Source organism: Hirundo rustica, chromosome 3 (genome assembly GCF_015227805.2).
Source record: "Hirundo rustica isolate bHirRus1 chromosome 3, bHirRus1.pri.v3, whole genome shotgun sequence".
In the NCBI taxonomy this organism is placed as follows: Eukaryota; Metazoa; Chordata; class Aves; order Passeriformes; family Hirundinidae; genus Hirundo; species Hirundo rustica.
In genome coordinates, this window is record NC_053452.1 from 94,586,651 (window position 1) to 94,603,355 (window position 16,705).

Here is a 16,705-nt window from a genome sequence, read left to right on the forward strand (position 1 = left end):
CTTTCAAAATGTAATGTCCTATTTAATGATGCATTTCTTTTTCTTTTCTTTTTCTTTCTTGTTTTTCCTTGTAAGGCAATATCTCCAATTTTTCAAGATCACTTTGCTTTTTAAACCTCTCTACAGTGTACTCACATTCCCTCCCAGTGTAGAAACTTGAATATTAGCATACAGTTAAAAAAATGTTGAAATCGTTAAAACCTGAAGTTAAAAACTCTTCCTCCTAATAGAGTTAAAAAAAATACCACTAACAGTCATTAAATTTTGGTTTTGTTTTTTTTTTTCCTGAAGAATCAGCAGTTAAGTAATCAGTTAACAGATGTCTAATTCAAGAAGTTGGACCACTTCAGATGTGATATCTATTGTGACTAAAACCATAAGGGCGCACTCTCTCCAGCTAGACTTAAAATACAAAGAGAAAATAATGATCTTTTAATAATTTAAACTTTTTAGCTAGTATCTCCTTAACCAAACTGAATTTCACATCTACCTGTGTTCAGTAATACAGCCTACAGTACTAGAATTGCCAGTTTACATATGGCAATGCCAATAATTTTGTTTCATGGACAATGTAGAGGTGGGAGGTGCAGGGAAGAGAAAAATAAAAGAGAAGATTTGATAAAGGAGATTAGCCAAAAGAATTATTTCATCAGATTCAAATGTCAACTTTTTATAATAGTTGTTTGGCACATGATACAAGTATATTTTAAATGCCTAAACTCTTTATAAATTAGAAATAAGTAGACCAATTATTTTAAATATTCATTATTAAAAGGAATAAAGGGAAAGCAGTGGTAAGCTTTTTAATAAGTGACAAGAAAATATACCAATTAAATACAAAGAGACTGAGTAAAACTGCGGTCTTTGGTTTTAATATAGTAAAATTTTTGTTTGTTTATCTTTGCAACACCTGGAAGAATAGAAGCAGAAGAGTGTTAGGATAAATCTGCTATTCTGATAGATAGTATCAGCTAATATTTGATCAGGAATTTAATATCTGCTTATCGCAAATGTCAAATTTGCCAAAGGGTAAAGATTTATAATATAGGCAGGTGTGGCCGTTTTTATTATAAAGCATTAGCTCACAACTTAAACAAAGATATAAATTTATACTTTTCCTCCATTTATTTCTTTCAAATGTTCATGCATTTTGATATCCAAATAATATGTTGTACAGACAGGGCAAGGACCATGACTATGGAATGAGTTTGTATGCCTATGTGTGCGCATGCAAATAAAAGAAAAAATTAAGTAGATACTGATAGTGGGAAAATTAATATTTTCAGATAGTAAGTTTATAAATGGAAAAATCAGGTACTGAAAGATAGTTTCTGTTTCCAAATGGTTTCAGGTATGCCACAGCTAGCCGCAGTGATTCTGGATAACAGTCCTCTTATTCTTAAAATGCGATAGATCATGAAGTGATAGTTATGCTTATTCAATTCCACTGCCTCATGTACATTTAAGCTATATAATTATGAAGAAGGAGAACATATTGACATCTCATTTGGATTAAGCTTTTTAAAAGGTACACCTAGCTGTGTTTTAGTTAAGACATAGGAAAGAGGAAAAACATTTTTGTGACTAAATGACAGATTTTGGAGACAAAGGCCCGTTTGCAGCTTCTCACATCAGATTAAAGAATGAACTCTGTAACTCTTTCAAATATGTAGACAACAGGGATGTTTTACTATAAAGATGGTACCATTATGTTACAAGTACCGATAGTTACAGAAGATTGTAAACTTGTTCTGCTACAGTACCATGGAAATGAAAGTAAGGGTCAAGCAAGATATACTTGAGAAATATAGTAATATTTAATTTTCTAAGTCTGTATCTACTGTTATTTTTGGGACGGCTGATCACAAAATGGTAACTCTGCAAAAAGAAATCAAAATCTTGTTCACAGACAAAGAGGAAGCACGCAGTACGTTTAAGTAAAGCCAAGAATTAATTGTTAGTATAATAGAAATCTTAACAGATAAATTCAAGAAAAAAAAAATACTAGTATGCATCTAATTATTAGAGAAAAAGAATAGTTCATACTATTCTCAATATTTACTATATATAGTATATTCTCTATGCATTAGATAATGGGTTTTCTTTTTCTATTTCCCTAGAGCCAATTTTGTCCACTATATTTCTTGACCAGTGGTGAATGGTATATAGCTGTGTGGTATAGCTCCTGTAAATAAATAAATATCTCATTCTAATGGAATAACAGCTTGCTATAGCTATCTGTATACAATTATGGTTGTACTTTGCAAAGATTAAAAAAAAAAATAAATAAACTAGCCATAGAGACCTGGTCATTAAGAGAAATTGCTGTCATAGAAAGGAAGTAAAACAAGGCTGCAACTCCCCAGAAGAAAACTTCAGACATGGAAAACCTAAAAACCACCAGTCCTGAGGCCTTGAAAGTCCAGTGTAAATGTTGTGGCTTGTTACTAGGAATGGCAATACTGTATTACAGCACTATCTGGTTACAAGATAGTGGGGAACCAGAATAGAGCAGTGAAGTCTTTTGTAGTGGAGTTACTGTCGGAGACTGACTGGGTATCCTAGTGGTGGTTGGGTGTATTGAGACTTATTAATATTGAGGTGTATTTAAATTCACTATGCATATAAGAAAACATTCACCGTATAACCCTAATGAGATTTTCTTGTCTCACAGCATATATTAAATGGGTGTAAGATTTTGTATATTAAAGCTGAAGGATGATAGCAAATATTTGTTTTGCACAAAGTCTATGTAAAATATTTTGGAAGGATCACTGCATTGTAAAAAAATTAACAACCTTAACAACCTCCCAAACTCAGTGTAGCTGTTAAACATATTTGTCTGTCTGCATGCATTATTTGATCACGTGTTAGTGTATAATGACTGTGGGATTTTTTTTTTTTTTTTTTTTTTTTTTTTTTTGGTACACATAGGAAAAAATATTGTGTTTCATGATACTTAGTTACATTGTGAAGTCCAAAATTGTTATCTACTAAGTGTATCTGGAAATTTGTTGCATGGAATATTGCACTTCTGTGTCCGTCTCAAGTGAGCACTGAGACAGTTTGCCCGAGGGAACAGAGATCTCAGTGGGAATGAGCACAAGTGTGTTTTTCAAGGCTTTAACATTCATACATGAAACCCAATTACACATCCACAATGAGTTTGTTTCATGCCTGCTTTACATCTTTTAATCTACAGCTACATGTTTTAACGGGCCTGTAATAATCTGTGCCTTATCTGACTGTCATGCATTAAACCATGTTTCTATTTCAGCTCATCTGAGTGTCAATCTCTTCCAAGATGTAGATGATCTGTATTTTGCATCAACATATGATGCATCCTGAGTAGAGCAGGAAACTGTCATTCCTCTTGCTGCACTGTCAAATATCCATCATAAAAAACTGTGAGATGTTGAAATAATTGGAAGAAGGTGGGTGGGAAGCCCAATGCTGTAATCAAATTTTCTTTTATCACCTCATTAAATTTTGATTGAAAAATTTACAGATCCCACAGAATCATTCTCACTCAGATGGATTTTCTTTCTGGTTTTGTTACAGGCCAACATGATTGTTTAAATTGTCTAAATTTTTTCAGCAGCTAGGGAGGAGAAGAGAAAAACTTAATCATTGAAATTTTGCATAATGTCACACACCATGACACAAAACTTGAGTGCTATGTGATTGCATGACTTGGAGTTTCTCAGATGACTGTGACCAATTTCTTTGTTTGGATTTTTAAGTATGTTGGGGTACATCTGAGTTCAAACTTTTGTGTTTAATTTGGTTTCGTAAAGCTCTGTGATTCCATGTAACTGACATAATAATAAAACTCTTTATACTATAAATATAAAACATTTTGTAACAGGGATATAAATAGGTGAAAGATTATTTGTAATTGTGAGCATGTGAATGAAACATCAGAAGATCTAAACGTCTTTTGTCTTGCTCTTTATCACTGTTTCATAGAACATTTCAATTATTTATGCAGAAAGAAAGTTTATATGGTGGAGACAAGCCTTTGCTTCACATATTGAAGCAATCTTGTTTAATTTGTTCTTAAAATACATATTTAATGAGGATAAAAACCATAGTTATATAAAATCCAAATTAATTTTACAGTTCTAATTTTCAAAATCATACTCATTAAGATTGTTTCACTGTGAAACAACTTGTGCGACCTGATGTAGTAATAAACAAGTATCTTCTTCTGGAAATTATTACAGAGCCTCTCCCCTTTCATATTTTTCCTTAAAGGTACATAGGCAATTGTGCCTGGAGTCTTAAGTAACAACTATTTTATTAATTTCCATTCATGGCAGAATTGGACAGTTCACATCATAGATCTTTTATTATCCCTTTAGCCATTTAAGAGTATCCTTCCCTCAGGAGGGGAAGTGGAGAGCATGAGCTCTTTTCCCTGGGATTCAGTGATAAGGTTTGTGGGAATGGTTCAAAGCTGTGCTAGGGACATAAGGAAGCATTTATTTTCCAAGAGGGTCATCAAATAGTGAAACATAATTCCTAGAGTGGTCCTAGACTATGACCCAAACCTATCAATGTCTCAGAGGGTTTGAAAAATGCCCATAATATTATAAATTAAATTTAGGTCATCCCTGAAGTGAGGCTATTCTATTCTATTCTATTCTATTCTATTCTATTCTATTCTATTCTATTCTATTCTATTCTATTCTATTCTATTCTATTCTATTCTATTCTATTCTATGCTATGCTATGCTATGCTATGCTATGCTATGCTATGCTATGCTATTCTACCTGTATTATTCTACTATTATCTATTCTGCACTATCCTATTCTACCCTGTCCTACTTCTATCCTATCCTAGCCTAGCCTAGTCTAGCCTATGCCTGATAATGAAGTCCATATTACTTGTATAGCTATAAGTTCTTAAGGCAAAAATGGTCACCAATATGTTATTAAGCACAGAAGATGTCAAAGAACATTTATTCCACTTTAAATTTTATTTTACCTTGCTAAAATTAAATTTCTCATTTTCATTTCAGGCTTTAAAGACTTAATACCACATCTTGCTCAAGTACTAAAAAGTAGTTTCAGCCTTCAGGGATATTTTGTGATTTGCTTTTGTTCTAAAGTGCTAGGACACTGTTTCATCATGTTTTCTCAAGCTCTTTGATACAATGCTATTATTGTTGCTCAAGATAGATAAGTTTTTGTGTGGAATAAACCTGAACATGTTTTATCAAAATGCTTCCCCAGGCCTCCAAAACTGGACTGCAAAATCTCATTCTTCACCTTTTTGAGATAAAATTATATAATCCTAGTGTCAGAATTTATGCTAAATATAAAAAGATGCATGCAATGTTTATACATTGTTATAGAAACAAAAGAAGAAATTGCAAGAACATCAGAACACTGGGTTTTTATTTAGCCAAAAAAGGAAAATGGAAGTATATAACTCCACCTAAGGTCTTTCAGTTTGCAGTTGTCATTGACATGCAAGTGAAATTTGAACTGTTCTTGTTATCCTAAAAGATACTTCATTTGGTCACTGGCCCAGCTCCTCTGAAGTATGGTTTTAATTTTCTAGACAATACATCTTCATGTTTCTATGTCAGTAACAATTACAATAAGAAAATAACTGATCACACATCTTTGCAAGCAAACCACTATTTAAAACTGGTCCAAAAGGCTTTGAAATCCAGCTTTAAGGATATGCTTAATTTTTTTTTCCCCCTAGTATTTTATTGATAGCACAGTTTGCTATTGAGGTGTTTTGTTTTGTTTTGTTTTGTTTTTTTCTGGACTATGTTATTTATACATTTTACACTGATTTAAAAGTAAATCATATAATACTGTAGAGGGAAAATTGCACATATCCTTAACCACTATTCTCTTTACATTTTAATAGCAATTATACATAATCTCCTCATTGAATATTCATTACAGATGATGTCTTAGCAAACTGACAGAAACTGTTCTGTTTACCCATTTATAATTTGAACTAGAGCCAAATACTATCTTCTGCCCAGATGTGTTCTTACAGGGCACTATGACCTGCATATTCAAGCAGAATGCTATATGGGTTTGATACTAATGACCAGAGATCATCTTCACTCATTCTGGTATGTTTATCAGGTCAAGAACAATGCAGGTCAAGAACAGCTCTACTCTAGTGCTTAAAAATGCAAAGACTTAAAACCAAGGTAGACTACAGAGGAATCAGGCCTGTAATCATTAAAGTAAATCATATTTACCACTTCCTCTTAATACATATAAACCTCATGGCACAGGATGAAAATAAATACATTCATTATCAATGAGATGCAAGGGACATTTTCAATGTAAGTATGGGATTCGAGAAAATACATTCAAGTGTGGCAGATTAGATTTTAAAGCCAAGGCAAATAGGCTTTTACTACCAAAAAATTAAATATGTAATTAGGTTTTGTGTTGTGCTTTTTATTTTTGGGTATTTAAACCATGAGAAACATTGCTGAACAAGGTTCAAAATGTATGTGCTGTCATCACTATCATTATTTTTATGGCTTTTGGAAGAAAGAGTTTTGTTTTCTCACCCTGATCGCTAACAGAAGATTAATATTTACTATAGATGAATGCAAATATCTTCATAAACAATTTTATGAGAAGTAATTTTAATGTTTCAGTTCTCCTATATAGTTGTGGTGGGTTGATCTTGTCTGGCTGCCAGGTGCCCAGCAAGCTGCTTTCTTGGTCCTTCTCCCCATCACCATAGGGGGAGAAAATAAGATGAAAAAGCTCATGGGTCAAAGTAAGGATGTGAGATTGCTCACCAATTAGGCAAAATAGATTCAACTTCAGGAATATTAATTTACAGACAAATAAAGATAGAGTAGGATGGTGAGAAACAACAACAAAAACTTTTTCACAAGTTAAACCCTTCTACATCCTTTCTGACTGGATGGTGAAAGGGTGTGGGGAATATGGGCTGCAGTCAATTCATTAACAACTCGTCTCTGCCACTCCTTCCTCACACTTACACCCTGCTCTATTGCAGTGTCCCTCTTTTGGGATAGCAGTCACTCATATACTTCCTGAATGTGGATCCTTCCACAGGCTGCAGTTTATGACTCCTTTCCTTTTTACTTTTTCATTTGAAAATGTAACTGTAAATCACAAAGCTTGTCACATGTTAAGATTCTTATTATTTAGTCTTAGACTACAGGTGGAATTGAATTTTAGTTTATGAAAACAATAATAATAATGATTCAGGGAATTATTCAGAAAACAATTTGGTTTTTATTTCAAAAGTACACTTGGGCCAACAAGGCATGTAGCTGTTTATTTTTAAAATAGAGTAGAAAGAAAAGCTTAGAAGAAAATAAAACTTTCATAGTCAGTTTAAGTCAATCTGTTAATATGAAAGCCAAAATTTCATATTCATAACTGCTTGTTATTAATAGTGTAAACACAGGGAAGAGTTATTTGCATCTTTTTATTCAGAATGAAGTTAACCTCAATGTATTTAAACTTTGTAGTGTATAACATTATCTAAAAACTGTCCAGATATATGTAAAACCTAGGTGTCCTGACAGTTCAATGTCCATGTATTATTACTAAGATTTCATTACAGGGACATACATTCATTCATAGTTCTCTTGTTCCCATCATGTATAGAAATATTACTTATGTATAAATGTATATATAAGCAGTTTATATGTTGTAATATTATAATTAAGAGTTTTTCTATATGAAGCATATGTTTTTGTATTACATCAAACGCTTCAGTACACCAAAGATACAATTTGTTTGTCCATCCTCAAGTATCTGTTTCTGTATGAGATGCTCATTAAAGATGTTACAAGCAAGGTTATTGTATATGATACAGGATAATCCATATTCCCCTAGAGAGGCAGTTAGACAAGATGCACAGACATCTTATATTACAGAAAATATCTTCGTGTGGACATCTGCATTTAGTCCAAAGAAAGAAACACTATATGCTGACACATTGCTTAGTTTTCCTCTTAAAATTCATTTCCGTAAATGCAACCTTCCATTAGTACAGTAACGTACCTGCTTCATCAGAGATTCTAACTTGGCTCAGTATGGCTCAGACGTTTCCTGTCTCTGTTTTAAATAGCATTTAACAGTAGTTGTATACATTTCTAGCGAAAATAATTTAACTGTCACATTGTATATTTCTGAGGCATTTCCTTCTATAAATATTTTGGCATCTCCTTGTATCTTTGGAGGCTTTCCAGTATTCATTTCAATTGCCTTTTTGCACCATACAGTGCAATGGCAAGATCTGTCACCCTTCTAAATGAAATAGTTTGTGCTCTTGGAACTATTATGCCATAATAACAAGAAACCAACAAGCTCAAGTATTCTACTTCTCAAAGAAAAGAGGTGTTTGTGGACCTTTCTGCTGCTGATGACAGATGGTTAGTACTGCAGGAAATTATCTTTAAAATAAGTTTTATAGTGTTAGAATGCATGAAATAAAGGATTTACCCAACATGTTCAACCAAAAATAATACTGGACTTAGAACTACTTAGTTTGTAAGGATTTCCCATAGTTAATTTTTTGTTTAATGTCACAAATGCAAATCTGCTTTGTTATTTTGTTACTTTTACCTCCTGGACATTCTACTGATGCACATGTCATTACAAAGGTATTTGAATTCCCTCAGTGAATATTGTACAATGATATTTGAGTTGGAACACATAGAATTAATTAGATTTTTTTAAAAAAAAGTTTTCTGAAATTTCAATATTTGCCATATTTGGTAAGTGTTTCACATGAAGTTTAAGCGAGAAGAATTAAAATATCAGAAAACCCTTGAGGGATTATGCTGTTAAATAAGTAATATCCAAGGACTTGAAAATAATTGCTTTAAGAACTACATAATAATAGTAGGGCTGAGGTTTAACACTGGATTCCCACATACGGCTCTGTCTAGAGAATAGTTTGTGTATAGATGAATATGCACCCTTGATACTTAAACACTTCTTCATTCAGACCTTTATTTCATATACTCTATCAAGCTTCATATGCAATTTGAATTAACTAATAAAATTAACCTTCTCTTTAAAGAGTTTAGGAAGAAAGACAAGAGTCAAATGGGATAAACTAAGTATGTTTCTCCTGCTTAAATTTCTGAGGGAGGGGAAAAAAAAAAAAAAAAAAAAAAGCTCATTTAAGAAATTATATTCTGAGCCTTTATTTAAATCAGAGATCTTATCTGTTAATTCATGTGTTCTTAGTTTATGTGTAATTTGTTTTAACAAATTCTAGCTGGAGCTTTTAATTTTCAAATTTAATCAACAGTATTTTCAGACCTGGTTTTGAACAACAAATTTAAAGTATTTATTTAAAACATTTTTGAAAAATATTTTCAGTTATATGATTAGCACAATCAGAATTCCTTTTCATGAATGGCAAGTAAAGAGATGCATGGGGAAATTTTACTTTTTTTCCATTGTTCTGTAAAAAAAAAAAAAAAAAAGACATAGTGTATCTTTAAAGCTTGTATTTCCATATTTGTTTCCTAGGGACAGTTGGAGCAGCAGCAGGAGCAAAAATGAAAGCCATATCTGGCATTTTCCTTTGACAGAAAATGAGAAATAGATCATCCTACTATATCAGAGGGTTGTCTAAAATTGTCCAAAAGTGATAAATTCAAAACTTCTAGGGTGAACATATGAATAATTATTTCGTCTTGCAATTCTGCTTTTTATTGTTTTACCTTTCAAACCTAAATCAAATTGATTGATAATTTATTAAAAAGATGGCTCACATAAATGTAAAACATTCATTGGACTTAAAACTTAAATTTTAATGTTTTATATTGTTCTGTGTACTTAGAAATGGCAACATATTTGTATACATATCAAACAAACTGAAAAGAAGGAAAATGGTTAAGATTGTAAAGTGAAATTCGACATGATGTTTAGGCACTATAGCTGAAGATTAAAATCTGTCTTGGCAACAAGCTGCTTCTCTGACTGAGAAACAGATTGTGGCAGATCTGTTAACTCCGAAATCATCATTATGTGGTTTGTTTGGATTTTTTTATGTCTGCCTCTACAGAAGAAACAAAATGTGCTCATTCCCTTACTGTGGATGTATTTAAATTTCTTAAGTAAATTTTTAGTTATAGATCTATTTTACATAATCAAAAGCTACCACTAAAAATGGCACTTAATAGTATCAAGATCTTTATTATTCTCTATTTTCTAAAGATTTAGTTTCCAGCCACTGTATGTCCATCCTTTTTATCTATATATCAGAAAATTCTTCCTTATTGGATTGGTCTAAGTGTCAAATCATGTTGTAACTTTGACTAAATAAACAAAATGAACTGATTTTTCTTAAGATTGTTCTTATTGTTTTCTTCCAAAGATCTCATATTATTTGGCCTTAATTAACTTGCTGAGGAATGGCTATGTTGGATAGGGCACATGCATTCAAGTTTATCTATGTTATCAATGGCAATGCAAAGAAAGAGAATGTCGGGAAAATGTCGGTGTTTGATTGCCTGAGAAATGTTCCAAGCATGGGGCAGTGACCTATAATAGTCATTTTATAATAGTCATTATAAAACAAACTGTTAGAATTTTGTCCTATTATTATTATTACTATGATTATTTTTTAAAAAAATTTTAGTCCTTTTTTAAAAACAATGTCAGCATTTTTGATTTTACATTATTATTATTTTATATTATTACTGTTATTTCCTTCTTATCTTTGTTTAATTTCTACCAGGTGTGGTTATTAGGTTAATTTTCAAGTCATTAGTGAAGGCTAAAAGGAAAACAAATTCCTGAGAATGAGGAATATAAATCATAATGCCAATATTGAAAAATAAGCAAATATCTTATTATAATAGCTTTTTAAGTAACAGCAGTTGTTGGATAATGGGAGTACCAAGCCTTCAACAATTCTTTAAAGTAATGAACATAAAAATCTAACTGTTTTCAGTAAGTTTGTAGTCATTCAAGTAAAAATAGAGGTATTAAAATTTTACAGGACAGGCCCTTGTATTGGCATCAATTTTATTTTTTCTGGTTGGAGTCTATTTCAACTTGAGAGTTACAAGTTATTAATTTTGCATCTTATTAACTGCAGCTGTACCTATGCCAAATTATGAATAATACAGCTGGGCTAAATGGTTCACCTTCTTTAAGGGCTTTGAGGGAAGATAAAGAACTTGATTTGCAAAGGAATTTAAAAAAAAAAAAAAAATTATGCCATCTTTCTTTCACAATAGATCACCCATAAAATTACTGCATTGGAATTACTTAGTTTTATTAGTATTTGTAGTAGATTTTTATGTTTCCTCTTCCTCTGGATTTTGGCCATAATTTCATTGCAGCTTAAACCAACAGGAGATATCACTGTAAGAGGGGTGGTCTAGGGAGAGTGGAGTTTTGAGAGTTTTAAGGAATATTGGATTCTTCTATGTGTTCTCTAATACTGGCAACATTGTTTGACATTACGAATATATTATGATGTTCTTTAATTGAAACCTTGATTTAAAGCTCTGCTGTAAGAATCTGGTTCCATTCTTCTAAAAATTTAAAAAAATATTTAGAAATCTGAAAGACTATAGCAGTACTTCCATGTTTGTATCTATAGAAATGATTTCTTTTGCTTTCAAATCCCTTTAAGCATGAGCTGTCCATAAAAAAAAAAAAAAGACAGAATAAAATTTTTGAACATCTATGTTACTTTCAATGTTTACATAGCAGCAGGGAGAAGATGAAAAGTAGGAAAATACTGTTAAATTTGAAGGAAAATACTGTTACATTAAACACTGTTACATTTGTCAATGAAATGGAATAACCCATGACAGTTGCAAACAGTTTTCATAAAAAGACTTTATAACTAACTAATTTTCTTTTTATTATTTAAAATTTTCTAATCATGAATACTCAGAATTGTTTTATTTTTCTGATTTTATTGTATAGTACAGTAGTTTTACTCAGGCAACAAATTGTCTCACTGTATTTTCTCATCTTTAGAGATGTTGCTTCCACCAGGTCCTGGTTTTTATTGTCGTTGTTGTGGGTTGGTTGGTTTATTTGTTTTTGTTGTTTTGTTTTGTTGTTTTGGGTTTGGTTTTGTGTTTTGTTTTTTGAGGGGGGCGCTTTGTTTTTTGCTTGTTTTATTTGTTTATTTGTTTGGGGTTTTTTTGTCTTTTTTTTGTTTTTTTTTGTTTTTTGTTTGATTTGGTTTGAATGGGGGGGGGGGGGTGCATAAGACACACTTTTACATGGTATATTTCTACTATGTTGAAGTTGTTTGCTTGACCTGCTTGTAAATATCACAGATATCTTATGGGGATTATTCTTTTCTTCTTGCATCTTAAAACAAAATTGGCTGCTCTTACTTTTTACTTTCTATTTACTCTACTTAATGCATACATTTATAACATATAAATAATAGTAAAGTAGGTCTTCTTAGTAGTGAAAAGAACATGCACACCTAGCTGTTCTGGAGATGCAGCATTGCCATGTGCCCTATTGCTTCCTCCAGGCAGAATGTCCATACAGGCATTTCCTACAGCTCTGGTGCTGCCTTTATCCATTGCTTGCAACAGCAATTATGCCAGCAGAAATATAAAGTATGGGAGTATCTAGGGTAAAGGAAAATGTTGCAAATGAAAAACTGATTATGAAAATTCACTTGCAGAACTCTCATATAGGTACCTCCATAGGAGTCTCATATTCATAAGCTTTTTCTTGTTTTCTGTTTTCACAGTCTATTTATCTAATAAGATGTAATCATTCTGAATTGTTTATAAGGGAATCTTGTCTCATACCTTTCAGAAAACAAATAGGATCATTCTTCTGCAGGAGGAATGTACCTGATCATTCAGAAATAAACATGTGTTTGGAAACAATTTTCATGTTTCCAGCTTTTCTAAATAAAAATTAATTCTTTTCTTCATTTAATCTGTTCATATTAAACATATGTAAATTTTGATGGTCAAATTAGTATTACTGGAATTTTAATTGCAAAACAAAATTGAATCTGGATAAGCACCTCAGAGCTGCTTTTTTTCCTCCCTTGGTGTATAAATCAATCTTGTTTAATAACATATGTGGTACATTGTGGTACATCGTGATATTATTCAATCCTCGTAAGTGTCTCTTATGGTGTACTCATATCTATATCTGTACAGAACTGTCTTGCATTCTTCAATCTGCTATGGAAAAAAAGTTTTAAAATTCTTCTAGCAATTCAAAGCTTTAGCTACAGCCAAATTTTAACCAAATAGATAAGGGTAAATATTAGTCTCCCATAGCCATCAAAACTACCATATATTCATTAGAAACAGTAATTCTAAATGGCAGCTTGTTCCACCTTGGGACAGGTAATATGACTTGTGTCAGTCTCACTTAAGTGCTTGGTAAAATTTTGGAGAGGATTATTCTGGGAATTTTTGAAAAATAGCTGAAGGACAACACAATACATGATGGCCGCAGCGAGCAGTTCTTCATGAGGGGAAAGTCCTGCTTGACACACTTATGTCAAGCATACTTCATTTTACGATAGGATAGCCCACCTAATTGATCAAGGGAAGCCAGTTGACGTGATCTTTTTGGATTTCAGTAAACTTTTTAATACTACGTCTCACAGGATCCTTCTGGACAAAATGTCCAGCACTTAGCTGAATAAACACATCGTGTGATGGGTGAGAAACTGGCTCATGGGTCCAACACAAAGGGCGACAGTGACTGGGGTGACAACAGACTGGGGGCCTGTCACTAGTGGGGTTCCACAGGGCTCCATCGTCAGTCCAGTTCTCTCCCACATCATCATAAATGGCTGGGATGCAGGACTGGGAGGAATACTGGGCAGGTGTGAGATGGTACAAAACTAGGAGGAGCTGTTGACTTTCTGAAAGGCAAGGAGGCCCTGCAAAAAGACCTCAATAAATCAGAATATTAGACAATCTCCAACCATAGGAACTTCAACTTGCCAAGGGAAGGCCAAGTGCTGGATTCTACACCTGGGATAGAACAATCCTGATTGCATGTATAGATGAGAAAATGGAATCAGAGCTCTGGAAATGGACCTGGGGAACCTGGTCAGTGGCAAGCTGGATAGGAGTCAGCAGTGTCCTGGCAACCAGGAGGGCCAACCCTGTCCTGGGGTCATCAGGGACAGCATCACCAGCTGGGCAAGGGAGGAGATTGTCCTGCTCTGCTCTGCACTGGGGCAGCCTCAACTCAAATGCTGGGGGCAGTTCTGGGCACTGCAATATAAAAAGGACATTAAACTATTAGAGAGCATCCAAAGGAGGACAACAAAGATGGTGAAAGACCTTGAGGGGAAGCCATATGAGGAGCAGCTGAGGTCACTGGGTCTGTTCAGCCTGGAGGAGACTGAGGGGAGACCTCACTGCAGTTCCAGCTTCTTGTGAGGGGAAGAGGAGGGGCAGACACTGTCTCTGTGGTGAGCAGTGTCAGGACCTGAGGGAATGGCCCGGAGCTGTGTCAGGGGAGGTTTAAGCTGGATATCAGGAAAAGGTTTTTCACCCAGTGGATGGTTGGGCGCTGGAACAGACTCCCCAGGGAAGTTGTCACAGCACCAAGCCTCAGACACATTGTGTGACTCTTGGGGCTGTCTTGTGTGGGACCAGGAACTGGACTCAATGATCCTTGTGGGTTCTTTCCAACTCAGGAAATGTTATGACAGAAAAGTGCCATTTTCTGCCCACTGACTGTGAAAAGAGCAATGATTAGACTGGGTGCTTACTATTTATGTGTTAAAAATTAGTTTATATGAGTCAGATTGAAAGAATTTAAGTTAGTCCTCTTAACTCTCAATCATTTGAAGGTCTTTCCAAAAGATTTTATGTGTTAGGAGAGTAGCAATTATGGAAATGAAGATCACAAGATTTTGTTTAATAGTGTGTGATATAACTTCGCAATGTATCTCCCATAAAAGAATGTTTCTTGTCACATTTCCTATTTGCTTAACCAGAAGCTTAAGACTTTCATTTATGGCTTACGTCTAATTATATTTTTTTCCTAACTTATTTTAGTATTAAAGAGGTGAACATTCATATTTGTTTTTAAATTGTTGTGTAAAAGAATTTACGGGTCTAACAAAATGAATTATTTGAAGTCAAACTGAATGTATTATTTAATTAATACATTACCATATATTTTCATGGAATATTCTATCAGATTTGTTCTTCCATATGAAATAAGAATTGCATTAAAATCTTGCAGTTACTTTTCTTGCCAGGAACAACTGTCTTTTTGTGCTTCTACATATTCTTTGCTTCATTTCATCTTTATTAGTCCTGATTTATTAATGAAATTTTTCATGTTAACTGCTGATATAATCTGGGAATACTAGAAGGTACATCAGGAGAAGATGGAAATGTATATTATCTACAGCATATTGCCTGAAATTCTTATGATTGTTGAAACAATGGACAACCAAGGCATGAAATCCAGCCAGCAGGGCTTTGGGAAATGCAGATCCAACCTGAACTCCTTTTAGGTGACCCTACTTGTGGATGAGGGAAAGGCTGTGGATTTTGTATGCCTGTAGGGTTTTCTTTGGATTACAGACAAAAGCAACATTGTACAATGTAAAGAGCACCTACTCTAGTGGTGTAAGTTCCTCTCTACAGTTCATTGTACTAGGCTTTTCCAATTCTGACCCTGAAATGAGGTAGCCTGGCTTTCTTTTTTAATACTGAGAAAGATTGCACAACTATCTTAGCTTTGATGGTGATTTTTAACAGGGCTAAAATTTGATTGAGATGAGTTCTGTCTTGATGATCACAGAGCAATAAAATTAAGTGCATGGAAAACACAGTTTTTTCATGTGTTTTTTTCAAAAAAGCAGCATAATAAGGTTTGTGATGAAAGCTCAAATCTGACCCAGATGTTGTTTCTATCCACGAAACAAAAGAAAAATGAACTGCATTACATGCAATGGTTTATGTTGTCTGAGAGCTTACCCAGGAACATATCCAAAAGTTAGCATAAAGGTAAAATGGATACTTTTGTGGAAAATCACTGACTCTCTGCACTTTCGTGTCACGTTGTTTGCAGAAAACTTTGTATCAAATTACAGAAAGGTGCAACATCTTAATATATGTGTCCATATAAGCTGCATCTACTCACCAGTCTCACGGATCTCTAAAACTGCTTGCCTTAAAATTGTTTTTATGCAAAACTAAATCCTTTTTTGTACTCCGTTTTATCTTGAAAAATTACAGTTTCATGAATAACTTTTGTAATTTCTTGGCAATTCATTACTAGACATTGTGTGGAATCACAGTTTCATGCTAGTAATTTATGCAAGGAAATTTGTGCTTTTGAATTTCTGTGAACCAGTCTCCTCCATCTTTTTATGAATTGGTAGTTCATATGTTTTACCTTGTTGTTGTATAATTCAACAGATGAGAATGTTTTAATACTTCCAATACTATCTATACAATATTTATATAGCTAGTACAGTTTAAAAAAAAAAAATCTTACTTCAGTAATGAACAATTATCACCAGTTAGTGGTGACTGGCATCTTTGTATCTTAGTATGTGATATCTTTTAAGCATTGTGACAGTGACTTGCTCTTAAGTATTAGAAAAAACCGAAGTATCTTCACTTGTGCTCTTTCTAGGTATCTTTCAAAAATAAAAGAAGACTAACTGAAATAATTATTGCCTCATTATTTGATTTATAGTAGGCAAATAATTCACGAATGG

The 16,705-nt window shown here is 33.3% G+C and overlaps 1 protein-coding gene across 1 annotated transcript in view; it reads left to right on the forward strand.

The window, feature by feature from the left end:
• Positions 1 to 16,705, forward strand: part of CSMD1 (CUB and Sushi multiple domains 1) — a 950,789-nt gene that overhangs the window by 630,444 nt on the left and 303,640 nt on the right. The window lies entirely within an intron of this gene.